The sequence below is a fragment of the Paramormyrops kingsleyae genome, chromosome 20, assembly GCF_048594095.1.
Source record: "Paramormyrops kingsleyae isolate MSU_618 chromosome 20, PKINGS_0.4, whole genome shotgun sequence".
NCBI classification, from domain to species: Eukaryota; Metazoa; Chordata; class Actinopteri; order Osteoglossiformes; family Mormyridae; genus Paramormyrops; species Paramormyrops kingsleyae.
The window spans coordinates 3,195,501-3,209,793 of NC_132816.1; the positions used below are offsets into that span (position 1 = coordinate 3,195,501).

At 39.4% G+C, this 14,293-nt stretch overlaps 1 protein-coding gene and 1 long non-coding RNA gene across 2 annotated transcripts in view; both read right to left on the reverse strand.

Annotated features, from left to right (window-relative positions):
• LOC111836354 (uncharacterized) overlaps positions 1–14,293 on the reverse strand; it is a 356,103-nt gene that overhangs the window by 284,185 nt on the left and 57,625 nt on the right. The window lies entirely within an intron of this gene.
• LOC140581288 (uncharacterized) lies at positions 3,073–6,927 on the reverse strand. The gene is made up of 4 exons (XR_011984346.1): positions 6,647–6,927; positions 6,123–6,154; positions 5,368–5,439; positions 3,073–4,521 (listed from the first exon to the last, which is right to left on the reverse strand). It is a non-coding gene; the product is annotated as an uncharacterized lncRNA (long non-coding RNA).

The window sequence follows — 14,293 nt, forward strand, 5'->3', positions numbered from 1 at the left end:
AATATTGAATTTCTTCCATCTCTAACGGACAGGGGCTTTGATAAGTGGGCGGAGAAAAAGCTTATCACTGTAAACCAACTCTTTGAGGGAAATGTAATGAAAACCTTCGCCCAATTAAGAAATAACTTTAATTTACCCTCAGGGGACCATTACAGATATTTACAAATAAGGGACTATTTAACAAAACATAAGGACTGGGATCAGCTCAGAAGAGAACCAACAAACATAGAAAAACATTTGATTCATCTGATTGAAAACAATGGTGTAATGAAAAAACAAGTGTCCTTAATTTACTGCAAACTGATGATAGATATGTCGGATAATACCCAACATGTAAAACAACAATGGGAAATGGAACTCAATGTGACATTGGATGATGATACTTGGATAGGTGTTTGTTCTGGTTGTCATAAGGGGGTGGGGAGTCAAATGTGGAAGGAGTTTGACTGGAAGTCTAAAATCCGATTTTTCAGGACACCACTAAAGTCTCTCCGCTCCGGGAGTTGGGGTAGCAATAAGTGCTGGAGAAATCAAACTCTTGTGGGTAATCAAACGCACATATTTTGGGACTGTCCCATTGTGCAACACTTTTGGACTGAAGTTAAGGGGCTCGTAGAAAAGCTCATTAAAGTGAATCTTTCCTGGAACCCTTTAACGTGTCTACTGGACAAATTCCCGGATTATCTGTCCCATGATCAGAAAACTTTGCTACATCTTTTACTAATGGCTGCAAGGAAAATGATAACAATTTATTGGTTGAAACCGGAACCACCCACGGTCTCACAGTGGATACAAAAAATCAGAGTTATATTCAATGGAACAGTTGACAGCACAACTACAGCTGAAGACTCACATCTTTGAAAGAAGATGGAGACCAGTCCAAAGCCTTGTTGGATAGGCCACTTATGTCTGTTTTAAGTTTATATTTTTGCTTGGAGTTTGTCTATTTATTTAAAAAAAATTTCCTCAGATTTTTATTGTAAACATATATATCTTTATTTGAGAACTCGGCCCCAATCTCAGGACTGTGGTTATTGTTTGTATTTACGTTGACTGCTGTCAATAAAAGTTCCAAAAAAAAGAAAGAAATGTTGGCCCATATTGATAGGATAGCATCTTGCAGTTGATGGAGATTTGTGGGATGCACATCCAGGGCACGAAGCTCCCGTTCCACCACATCCCAAAGATGCTCTATTGGGTTGAGATGTGGTGACTGTGGGGGCCATTGTAGTACAGTGAACTCATTGTCATGTTCAAGAAACCAATTTGAAATGATTCGAGCTTTGTGACATGGTGCATTATCCTGCTGGAAGTAGCCATCAGAGGATGGGTACATGGTGGTCATAAAGGGATGGACATGGTCAGAAACAATGCTCAGGTAGGCCGTGGCATTTAAACGATGCCCAATTGGCACTAAGGGGCCTAAAGTGTGCCAAGAAAACATCCCCCACACCATTACACCACCACCAGCAGCCTGCACAGTGGTAACAAGGCATGATGGATCCATGTTCTCATTCTGTTTACGCCAAATTCTGACTCTACCATTTGAATGTCTCAACAGAAATCGAGACTCATCAGACCAGGCAACATTTTTCCAGTCTTCAACTGTCCAATTTTGGTGAGCTCGTGCAAATTGTAGCCTCTTTTTCCTATTTGTAGTGGAGATGAGTGGTACCCATGGGGTCTTCTGCTGTTGTAGCCCATCCGCCTCAAGGTTGTGCGTGTTGTGGCTTCACAAATGCTTTGCTGCATACCTCGGTTGTAACGAGTGGTTATTTCAGTCAAAGTTGCTCTTCTATCAGCTTGAATCAGTCGGCCCATTCTCCTCTGACCTCTAGCATCAACAAGGCATTTTCGCCCACAGGACTGTTGCATACTGGATGTTTTTCCCTTTGCACACCATTCTTTGTAAAACCTAGAAATGGTTGTGCGTGAAAATCCCAGTAACTGAGCAGATTGTGAAATACTCAGACCGGCCCGTCTGGCACCAACAACCATGCCACGCTCAAAATTGCTTAAATCACCTTTCTTTCCCATTCTGACATTCAGTTTGGAGTTCAGGAGATTGTCTTGACCAAGACCACACCCCTAAATGCATTGAAGCAACTGCCATATGATTGGTTGATTAGATAATTGCATTAATGAGAAATTGAACAGGTGTTCCTAATAATCCTTTAGGTGAGTGTATATATACTTGTGTGGTTGAATGAGCTATTGGGACATTTTATGTCATGTTTCATGTCATGCTTTAAAGGTCTGTTTGCACTTTGTTACCTTTTAAGTTAAGAAGTTCGATATTTTTCGTATCAAATGCCCCTTAAGTCCCATAATTTTTTTTTTTTTACTGTGCGCGCACAAGTTATTTAGAAGGAACAGGTTAGCTGCGTATAGCTGTCATGTTGTAAGAGGTTTATTTCAGCACACCGCACTACGTTTGCTAGACCTGGCATTAGGGTACAATAGGATACAACAGCCTTGCAATTAATATGACTGGAAGGAGTAAATACAACGCTGCCACGCACTACTTTGACATTAAGGCTGAGGTATACAGTCCGTGTGAATGGTCGCGACAGAGCTGAAGCGCCATGAACAATACAGTGGTACCTCGGTATACGTCCTTAATCCGTTCCAGATCCTTGGACTTGTACCAAACAGTAATTACAATAAATAGGCGTCAGTAATGACAAAAAAATGGTAGGGGAACTCGGTGAGGCGAACAAATCAACAAACCGAGTAAAGTGACAAACATAGTATGTCTTGACGCAACCAAACCAAGCATCATTGTCAACAATATTAAAGATGCACAAAATATAGCCTGCGCGCAATAATTTGGGACCAAGTTATATAAGTTATTATATAGTACCTTTGATGAATTGTTCGAATATGATTCGGAAATTGATGGAATATGGGGTTGTGCATACTAATATTGACACTGATATTTTGTTCGGTTGCGTTAATACAGATTATGTTTGCCACTTTAATCGGTTTGCTGATTTGTTCGCCTCACCGAGTTCCACTAACATTTTTTGTTATTACTGACACCTATTTATTACATTTACTGTACCTGTTTATTATAGTGTATTATTATGATTACCGATAGTGACCGAAAAAAAAGTTTTCATGTCGCTTCACCTCTGACGCGACCATATACACGGACTGTAAAATTCAGCCTTAATGCCAAAGAGTTTGCAGTATATTGCAGGAAAATGAGCTCATGGTGTTGTTTGTTGACTGTAAATGAATGTTTTTCCAGTTCGTTTTGTTTAGACGCCAAGACATAGTTTTGGTAGACGTAGTTTTCATATTACTGTCGGCCTCAAACACAGAGTAAATTATTTTGTGTGCACACGATTTAAAAAAAAAAATCACCCTACATTGTAAAAAAAGAAAATGTTGAGAAAACTCAAATTATCTAGGCAATATGATGCAAGAGATTTTTGAGTTTTCTCAGCTTGTGTGTACCGTTGTTGACTTTACAAAGGTTTTCAAATTTAAACATGTTTAAAAGCGAAGTTCAGCCAACTTGGAGCTTTTTGTTTAGCTTATGATGATATTCTTAACACAATAACAAAGAAATGCTTGCTTTAATCTCATGTAGTTCTACCTTCAACAAATTTTTTTGTACCCTAAATTATGCAAATTGTTAGATGTAATTGCATTTAAATGTAAATTTACAGTGTAAAGAATGACTGCACAAATCAATGTCAGCTGAAACCCTGGTGTTTTGAAACACTTGACACTGAGCAGAAACAAGCATTGAAGCTGAACCAGCAACTTGCACAAAAAAACCTTGCACTTCCACAAACACACTTTCCACAAACACCATCCCCTTCCAACACCAGACATTTCACAGTTGGTGATGTGGTCAGCTTTGTGTGATTATCAATTGTCAAACTGTTTTAATATTTAAATTATACAGATTTTTGTCTGTTATATTTTCCAAGCCTTAACCACTTGCACAAGGGGGGGATTTTAATTAATAAAGTGCTTTGTGTGGCATCTCAATCCCAGGTTTTTACAATCTAAAAAAAAAGCGGGAACTTAAAATCACTATGTGCAAGTGTACTTGGTAGAAATGTAACCTTTACCTGAGCATCAATGAACATGGACTGCTCATATATATGCACCTGTTTTAAACTGGCAACTGATAAAGCTGAGAAATGGGACTGCACAATGCAGAAATGAAAAAGGTTAAAACATGTCTACAAACATTTACTGCAAAAGCTTTGTTTTCAGAGCCCTGATGCGCTGTGAGCATCGAGACCCAAGCTCCAAAAAGATGGTCTGAATTGCTTCAAAGGTATATTTCATCGTTTTTGGATATGCAATGTTCATGGCATACAAAAGACCAAAGAGGTATGCAAAGGCAGTTGAGAGGTCAGGTAGGTTGTGCAGAATGATGGATCCTTCCAACACAACAGCTACGTCTCGCACAGTTGATGTGGTGGAATCATCACCTTCATAGACAGTCAGAATGCCAACAGGCAAACCTTGGACCACTGCATCCTCTGGGTCAGTGTCCTAAGGAAATCAGAGACAAGATTAAATACAAAGGAAAACAATTCATTACACTGATATTCTACCTTCATCATTAGTGCTACTGATTTTTCCATTCAGCTTGGGGCTGTTTCTGGAGAAAAAGATAGATGAGAGCAAAAAGTAATCCAGTAGAGTATCTGAATTAATGTTATTGAAATTGTATTTGTGGTTGGACAGCATTCATGCAGGAAGAAGCAGACAACATGGGGATAGGAATGGTGCAGAAGTTTGTGCAGAAGTACATGCAACCCTGTACATTTCGCACTGTCACAATCCAAAGAAGACAGAGACTATAACATAACTGCCATTAGCAATTAGCATACCAGTTACCAGAAGTAGTAAATTCCAATCCTTTCACCAAACCTATCTGGACCAATGAACTGCAATAATAATTATAATAATAATACATTTTATTTAAAAGGCGCCTTTCTGACACTCAAGGTCACCGTACAGGCATACATAAAATTTATACACACTACAAAGGATAAAATGCAAAAAAAATAAAATATAAATGACAAATAAATGGATTTTACAATGAATAGGCTCGCTTGAACAGATAGGTTTTGAGTCCAGATTTGAAATGAGAAAATGAGTCCATGTTTCTAAGATGAGATGGGAGGGAATTCCAAAGGCGGGGTGCAGAGCGGCTTTGTGGACTCCATGGAAAGAGCTTTTGAGCATTTTAAATGAACATCCTTGAAACACCTGGGGATGTGTTCCGCAAAGTGTATTATGCAAAAAATAAGCATAAGCTATGAAATCATACCCTCACTGGTAAAACCAGTGTTACATTTTGCATATCTACTAAACACAAGCACCATCACTTACCAAACACTTTAGGGTGTAGATGGGCAGGCCTCTCAAAGCTGCTGTCTTTCGTTGAGACACAATGTCCCTTGTCTACAGATTATGCCCAAACACAAAATTCTTATAGTGTGATATTGAAGATAATTGTACATTTTATTTCTACAAATTAAGAGTGCTGTAGTTATGAAATGCAAAACTTTTGTTTGTTTAGCTGTTACCAACATTTCTACTTAGAAAATATGTAGGCTTATACAGTGCCATTTGAAACTTTTGGAATTCTGGTTTTCTGTATTTGGTCATAAAATGTGATCTTATCTTCATCTAAGTCATCAGCATAGACAAACACAGTGTTCTGAGTCTCTGAATTAAAAAATTGACAATGCTAGTGGCAAAAGCAAGTGAACTGCTTTCCAAAAAAAGCATGCTGTGCGTCAAAAATTTACCAAAGACCACCTTGACATTCCACAATGCTACAGGGAGAATGGTTTGTGGACTGCTGAAACATAATTAATTGTGCAAAAACAGTACTGTATGGCACCGAAAGGGCACAATTAAAGGATCTGCTCTATTTTGAAGTTCTGTTGGTGGAGCATCATGATTTATGTCTGCTTTGATGTCTCAGGTACTAGACAACTTCATCACCGTGTAAAAAAGCAATTCCCAAGTTCATCAACATTTCAAAAGTATAATTACCTTAACCAATACAGCTGCTATGGAACATCATTCCCAAAGACATTCTAAGAACATGGCTGAACTAAAAGAATGGACAAAAATACCTCCTGAACTTTGGGCAAGTCCCTCCAGCTCACTGAAAAACAACACATCAAGAGCACATATTATGGCCTAAATAAAGATATAACATAGATATATAATATACCAGCCGACATTTAAAAAATTTTTGTTAGGTGATTTAACGACAACAAGTGCATGTTCTACAGTTTTTCATGTAGTTTCAGAATATGGCTTCCAATTTGCCGCCACACGTCTGGTTTTGTCACGATTTACAATTAAAGTTCAACATAAATTACACTAGCCGATATCAAATTTGGTGAATAATATCAAATGACATTTTTCAAACACCCTTCATAAACAAACATTTTTAGTGTATTTAGTTTTGCTCCAGCACGTCTGGTTTTTATGTGATTTCGACTTAACTTTTTTCCATATACAATGCATTGTATACCTAATAATGTCATTCTGATACCAGTCATATAAAATCACCAGTAACTTGTCATAGACTAATTTTTTGTACAAACTAGTCAGCAGGGTTTACAGGCAGCTTGCAGTTATGTAAACTTACAGGTATGCTGCTGCAGGTCCACTGACTCGATCCGACCTTTGTATGCAAAACTGTGGTTCGCCTTCCGGTACTGAGTGACAGTCCAGCAATTGAAGGTGGTCTATCTTACAATTATCATGCCCCGCTCGTCCGCGCCTCCCGTGTGCCACGCCCCCTCGTTAACCTCGTGTGGAATGCGTATGTCTGCAAACTGTCGGCAGGAATGAACGAAGAAAATTATGATTAAAAAATTAAAAAACACCAAACAATACGGCTTAAATATATTTATTGTACGATATAGGCCTACATACATACGATCAGGAGCGCACATAACTGCATGGTACGCAAGTGCGCATTCCCAGGACACGCGCGGCAATTCCTTGTTGTAGCGCAGCGCAAATAGCTACGTATTTATTTTATGTGCATTCACGCTGTTATGACAAAAAATTACCGTTGCATTTTAATATTTATGTGGCTAATTTGTATTTCTTTCGCGACATGAAGGCTAGAATGCACAGTGATTTCATTCTTGTCATAACAGCGCGAATGCACATGAAATAAATACGCATTTACGCTGCTAAATGACATTGCAGCGCGTATCGCTTTAGACAGCGAATGAGTACTTGCATACCAGCTATGTGCCCCCTGCATATGATCATTTTTGCATATAAAATAAAGGGCTAGAATGCACAGTGATTTCATTCTTGTCATAACAGCGCGAATGCACATGAAATAAATACGCATTTGCGCTGCTACATGACATTGCAGCGCGTATCGCTTTAGACAGCGAATGAGTACTTGCATACCAGCTATGTGCCCCCTGCATATGATCATTTTTGCATATAAAATAAAGGGCTGACTTACGCAGGGTTGCCAACTTTGGTCAGCTGGTTGGCGTGAGATTTACACACGTACTTAGGCTACATGTACCTAACAGTTTTATTACCTTGTAAATAGTATTTAGGGTTTGCACACTGCCCCAACGCTTTTGATGTAGTCAATTTTGGGTTTAAAATGGATGAATAGAGATTCGCCATAAGATTTATTGCTGTGAGCGTTTGAGTCTGAAAGCCTGAGTCTCGCTCCAGATGCGTCAGAGTTGGCAACCTGCATACGGCCGAATCGGACCTACGACCGGTCAGTCGGAGCCGATCGCAGCCGAAAGTCGCCGACGACCTACATAGGATCGTATTGTTTGGTATGGTACGAATGGGCGTCCGTGGCAACAGCTTGATTACTTTTGAATCACATGTACTTCTTTTCTCAAACTTCTTTCGAGCATCTTGGCGAGTGGCTGCATTTTGAAGAAACTTACTATATTAAAAATGGAGAGCAAAGAAATTACCATTACAGTTAAAATAACAGCTAAGGAATCTGACACCCATTTAGAAAAAAATGAGGCCATGGAAAAGAACAGCAGGGAGAAGGTGGAGAAAGTCAGCATGGTGAAAGATGTGATGAAGAAGACGGTTGAGACGGACAAGCCCTGTTCTACGCGGAGGGTGTGTTACATGCCGAAGGTAAAGACCTGGATTAGGAGTGTGGCAGTTTAGCAGAGCTCTTAAAGAAAAATATATAGAAAGAAGGAGAGAAGCGCACGGAAAGTGGAATAAGACGGGCCGGCATGGTGGAGCTACCAAGCGAGCAGCTGGTTTAATTTGAGCTTCTGTTAAGTTAAAAGTAATTTGGAAAAAAAAAGAATTGTCCTTTAGTTTTTCGGTGAGTGTTACGGCACTGAGTTAAGGGAAAATGTTCATTGTGCTATGGCGGGATATAAAAAGTAAAGGAAAAAACCAACCGGGGATTTAAATAATATGCTTCATTTGCCCATTGAGATTACGTAAACCTTGGATGTTATAATGTGTCATCATTTTTGCATATAAAATAAAGGGCTGACTTACGCAGGGTTGCCAACTTTGGTCAGCTGGTTGGCGTGAGATTTACACATGTACTTAGGCTACATGTACCTAACAGTTTTATTACCTTGTAAATAGTATTTAGGGTTTGCAAACTGCCCCAACGCTTTTGATGTAGCCAATTTTGGATTTAAAATGGATGAATAGAGATTCGCCATAAGATTTATTGCTGTGAGCGTTTGAGTCAGAAAGCCTGAGTCTCCCTCCAGATGCGTCAGAGTTGGCAACCTGCTTACGGCCGAATCGGACCTACGACCGATCAGTCGGAGCCGATCGCAGCCGAAAGTCGCCGACGACCTGCATATATAGGATCGTATTGTTTGTTATGGTACGAATGGGCGTCCGTGGCAACAGCTTGATTACTTTTGAATCACATGTACTTCTTTTCTCAAACTTCTTTCGAGCATCTTGGCGAGTGGCTGCATTTTGAAGAGACTTGCTATATTAAAAATGGAGAACAAAGAAATGAAAGTAGTCAAAATTAAAATTACCTTTACAGTTAAAATAACAGCTAAGGAATCTGACACACATTTAGAAAAAAAATGAGGCCGTGGAAAATAACAGCATGGAGAAGGTGAAGAAAGTCAGCATGGTGAAAGATGTGATGAAGAAGACGGTTGAGACGGACAAGCCCTGTTCTGCGCGGAGGGTGTGTTACATGCCGAAGGTAAAGACCTGGATTAGGAGTGTGGCAGTTTAGCAGAGCTCTTAAAGAAAAATATATAGAAAGAAGGAGAGAAGCGCACGGAAAGTGGAATAAGACGGGCCGGCATGGTGGAGCTACCAAGCGAGCAGCTGGTTTAATTTTAGCTTTTGTTAAGTTAAAAGTAATTTGGGGGGGGGGGAAGAGCTGTCCTTTAGTTTTTCGGTGAGTGTTACGGGACTGAGTTAAGGGAAAATGTTCATTGTGCTATGGCGGGATATAAAAAGTAAAGGAAAAAACCAACCGGGGGTTTAAATAATGCTTCATTTGCCCATTGAGATTACGTAAACCTTGGATGTTATAATGTGTCATCGATATGTACATGTTGTTGTAATATGAATTCGTTATGTGTAAAAGGGAAAAAAGGAATATGTTTTATTTTTCCCATATTTTTCTTTTAGATGTTCGCAGTCCAGGTTAAGGCTGTGATAGTGTGTGAAACCCTGAAAGCAAATTATATCGAGGATATTGTCGTTATGACATAATTGATAAAATAAGTACGCGACAGGCTTTGCTCCTCCTCCTCAGTCTTGTAATTTGATACCAACATTACCGTCACGTTACTCAGCGGTGTAAGGCAAGCAAACAGGCTCACTTACGCACGCGCGCGCACGCACTGGCAGAAGCCTTTCAATTTGGCAGAGAATATCCAGGTAGGGTATAGTGGTGCCAGTAATATTTTAGTTATCTTCAGCATTAGTTAATATTAAATTTTCAAAGTGCAAGTGGTTAAAACTGAAAATGTATAAATTATGCTAAGACCTTTTTATCATGGATGCTAGTGTTAGCATCAGGTTCAAATAGGTAAATGGTTTGGGTTTACGTGATCATTTTTCAGTCACCGTGACCAGAATCATGGAATGCGGTTAATCAAAGTTATTTTTTAACTCATTACTTCTTCTGTGATTGATTAATCAAAATTAACGTGTTATTTGATACAATATTGCCACATGTTATAAAATGAATACATTTACTGGAATTGAAAGAAATATACTGAATATAGCTCAGATTTGATTGACTATAATTAACATTTTTTGTTATTTCTTTGAATGTGTTTAAACTTTATTGTATTTTTTATTGTACTTTGTTTTTTGTATTTTCACTAATAATTTTTTATGTAAATAAAGCCGGTTCTCTAATTTTGTGCACTTTATTTAAGAAAAATACATTTTGTGTTACTTATGTTTTATAATAAAGTATTTATTTACTTCTTAACTATACCAAAATTCTGTCCTGGTGTCACGCCCTGCTCGTCCGATCCTCTTGTGTGCCACGCCCCCCTCTTAACCTCATGTGAAATCCTGGTGTCACCAGCTGTTTCCTGTTATTTCTAATTGATCCTGTGTATTTCAGTCCACGTTCCAGTTTGTTTCCCTAGTTCTGTCATTAACATCTCCTAGTTGCTGATGGCTGTTTGTGCTCTGGATTTTATCTTACCCTCATTAAACCCCGAGTTTTCCCCGTATCCTGGACTCCCGTGCCTTCCTTCCCGGCGTGCTATCAGCGGTCGTGACACCTGGGTTTTACTAATTAATAAAAATGTCAGAAAAACACTTAAAGGTAATGAAAACTAATTCAGCTTTAGCAATTTGATGATGCATCCACCTTAATTATTAAAAAGTATTTATATGGGTATCGGCGATACTTGTCCTGTATTTACTTGGTATCGGATCGATACCAAATCTTGTGGTATCGCATACCACTACTCGGAGAGGAAAACGGTCAGGGGAAGAATACGGTCACACGCACCCTGCCAGGATCTGCACCGGAGCCGAGCACCCGCCGTTGGATTCCAGATAAGAAAAGAAAAGACACAAAATTGATGGAAAGGGGTTTGGAAATGATTATATAGAGACGGAACCAGGCTGAGCCTTAGAGAGGAAATAGTGTATTGTTATATTATTAATTAGGTAAATGGTTACAGGTCAAAATAAATAAGGAAATAAGTTTTTGGGTGGACTTGTTTTACCAATTATCCTCCTCCCCAGGTAAGAAAGAAAGGTTACATATTGTAAAGCTCTTATATTAGAAAGATCTTGGTGTGAATGTTGATGCTTCCATGTCCCACTCTCGCCATTGTGGGGAAGCAATAAAAAAGGCCAATAGAATGTTGGGCTATATCTCTAGGTGTGAGGAGTTTAAGTCAAGGGAGGTGATGTTACATTTATGTAATTCCTTTGGTAAGACCCCACCTAGAATATTGTGTGCAGGTTTGGTCACCATACCTTAAGAAGGACATTGCTGCCTTAGAAAAGGTGCAACGGAGGGCTACGAGAATGATTCATGATCTTAGAGGAATGTCTTATGAGGAGAAGTTAGCTGAGCTGAATTTGTTTAGCCTTGAGCAAAGGAGACTAAGGGGGGACATGATCCAGGTCTATAAGATTCTAATGGGTCTGGATGCTGTTCAGCCAAATGGCTATTTCAGTATTAGTTTAAATACTAGAACTCGTGGCCATAAGTGGAAATTAGCGGGAGAACATTTTAACACAAATTTGAGGAAGCACTTCTTTACACAGCGTGTAGAGTATGGAATAGTCTTCCTGCTAGTGTAGCGGAAGCTAAAACCCTGGGTTCCTTTAAATCAGAGCTAGATAAGATTTTAACAACTCTGAGCTATTAGTTAAGTTTGCCCCAAATGAGCTTGATGGGCCGAATGGCCCCCTCTCGTTTGTAAATTTCTTATGTTCTTATCTTATCTTATCCTATTTTATCGTAGGATAGGATAGGATGAGATAAAATAGGATAAGGTAGGATAGGAACGTCTAAGATAAGATAGAATAGGATAAGGTAGGATAGGAACGTCTAAGATAAGATGGAATAGGATAAGGTAGGATAGGAACGGCTAAGATAACATAGTGTAATCAGTGAGTGATGTGGGTTACGACTGGTTTATAGGGTTACTATGGCAGCGTTCCGCAAGTCCAAGCTTTCTGTATTGTGCAGGGCTACGTTTTGTAGCTATATTGTTTACGCAGTTACCAGGGTAGCCTCCGTAATCAAGTTTCTGACATTGCGCAGCTGTTTCTGCTCTTGAGATTATACTGGCTGGCATCGGTGAGGATAAAAGCTGTGGGAAGCCGGTGGTAGGGGGCATGGTCCGTGATCCTTTGGTATTTCTTTAATTGACGGGGATCGTTGTGAGTTGCTGGTTCTCCTGTGTCGGGCTGCAGTGCAAGATATTAAGTTATGATGTGTGGATGGTGTGGCGGCAGAGGAGACGTGAGTTTTCTTTGTAATAACAAGCAGTTCCTTTTAGACTTGTTGCCAGGTGGAAGGGGTGTCATGAGTTCATGAGTATCATGGCTATGGTATGAATTGTTTGTATATGCCTGCAGTAGTTGCCATTACTGTTTTGTCTATATATTTCTTTTACTTTTTTGTTTCCTTCTCTGTTTGTCATAAGGTGATGTAGTGGTTTGTTATATTTTGTTTGTGGTTGTTGTGGACAAGTGAATGGCAATTACTAATTTTGGCCTTTGAATACTGGCTGGTCTAATTGGTGTGAGTCCTGAGGATATTTATCCTTTATCCTCTTTCCATCTATAGAGCCAGAGAACGTGGTGCTGGTGTCTTGGGTGTGTGTGGTGTGGCCTTTCCTTCACTGCATGGAGTGATCAAGGTGTGAATCAATGAGCACTCACCCTATGTTGTGGTTTGCTGTGTTGGACTCCCTTCCTTTTTCCTCCAGGTAACCACTCTCACTGGCTTACATATTGGCTTCGGTCTGCATATAGAATTGGACTACCAGTACTCTGGGGTTTGTAACTGAACCTGCGTCCTGGCTTTTGACCTGTGGTTTTAGCCATGTTTTGATATTTGAATTTATTTATATTCTTTTAAAGGTTTTGTGTTAATAAATATTGCCCAGTACTGGGATACCAGTCTCCAGTGCCATTTTTGCGACGTAACTGTGCCTGTGGGAATCCAGAGGATAACAGTAATCATACATCTTAAGGGGCAGGGCCTTAGGTGGCGTAGTCTGGTCTTCTGTCTACACCTAGTGACCTCGTATTGCAAGGTTACAATAGAATAGGATGAGGTAGGATAGGAATGGGTTAGATAATATGGAAAAGCATAAGGTAGGATAGGAATGGCTAAGATAAGATATAATAGGATAAGGTAGGATAGGAATGGCTCAGGTAAGATAGAATAGGATAAGGTAGGATAGTGTCGCCTATGGCTTACTCACTGGGGTCTTTGGGTAGGGATGCTGTAAAGCGCTTTGAGATGATGTAATGTTGTGATAATGCGCTAAAGAAAAATAAATTTCTTATTTGTTGTTGTTGAATGGCTAAGGTATGATACAATAGCATAAGGTAGTTTAGAAATGGCTAAGGAAAGATAGATTAGGACAGGGTAGGATAGGAATGGGTAAGGTAGAATAGCGTTAGGTAGGATAGCAATGGCTAAGGTAAGATACAATAGGATAAGGTAGGATAGGAATGGGTAAGGCAGAATAGCATAAGGCAGGATAGCAGTGGATAAGTTAAGATAGAATAGGATGAGGTAGGATAGGAATGTCTAAGGTAAGATACAATACGATAAGGTAGGATAGGAATGGGTAAAGCAGAATAGCATAAGGCAGGATAGCAGTGGATAAGTTAAGATAGAATAGGATGAGGTAGGATAGGAACGGCTAAGATAGAAAAGCATTAGGAATGATAGGAATGGGTTAGATAATATAGAAGAGCATAAGGTAGGATAGGAATGGCTAAGGTAAGATAGAATAGCATTAGGTAGGATAGGAATGGGTGAGGTAAGATATAATTGGATAAGGTAAGATAGGAATGGGTGAGGTAAGATAGAATAGGATAAGGTAAGAAAGAATTGGATAAGGTAGGATAGGAATAGGTAAGGTAAGATAGAATTGGATAAGGTAGAATTGTGTCGCCTATGGCTTACTCACTGGGGTCTTTGGGTAGGGATGCTGTAAAGCGCTTTGAGACGATGTAATGTTGTGATAATGCACTAAACAAAAATAAATTTCATATTTGTTGTTGTTGAATGGCTAAGGTATGATACAATAGCATAACTTAGTTTTGATAT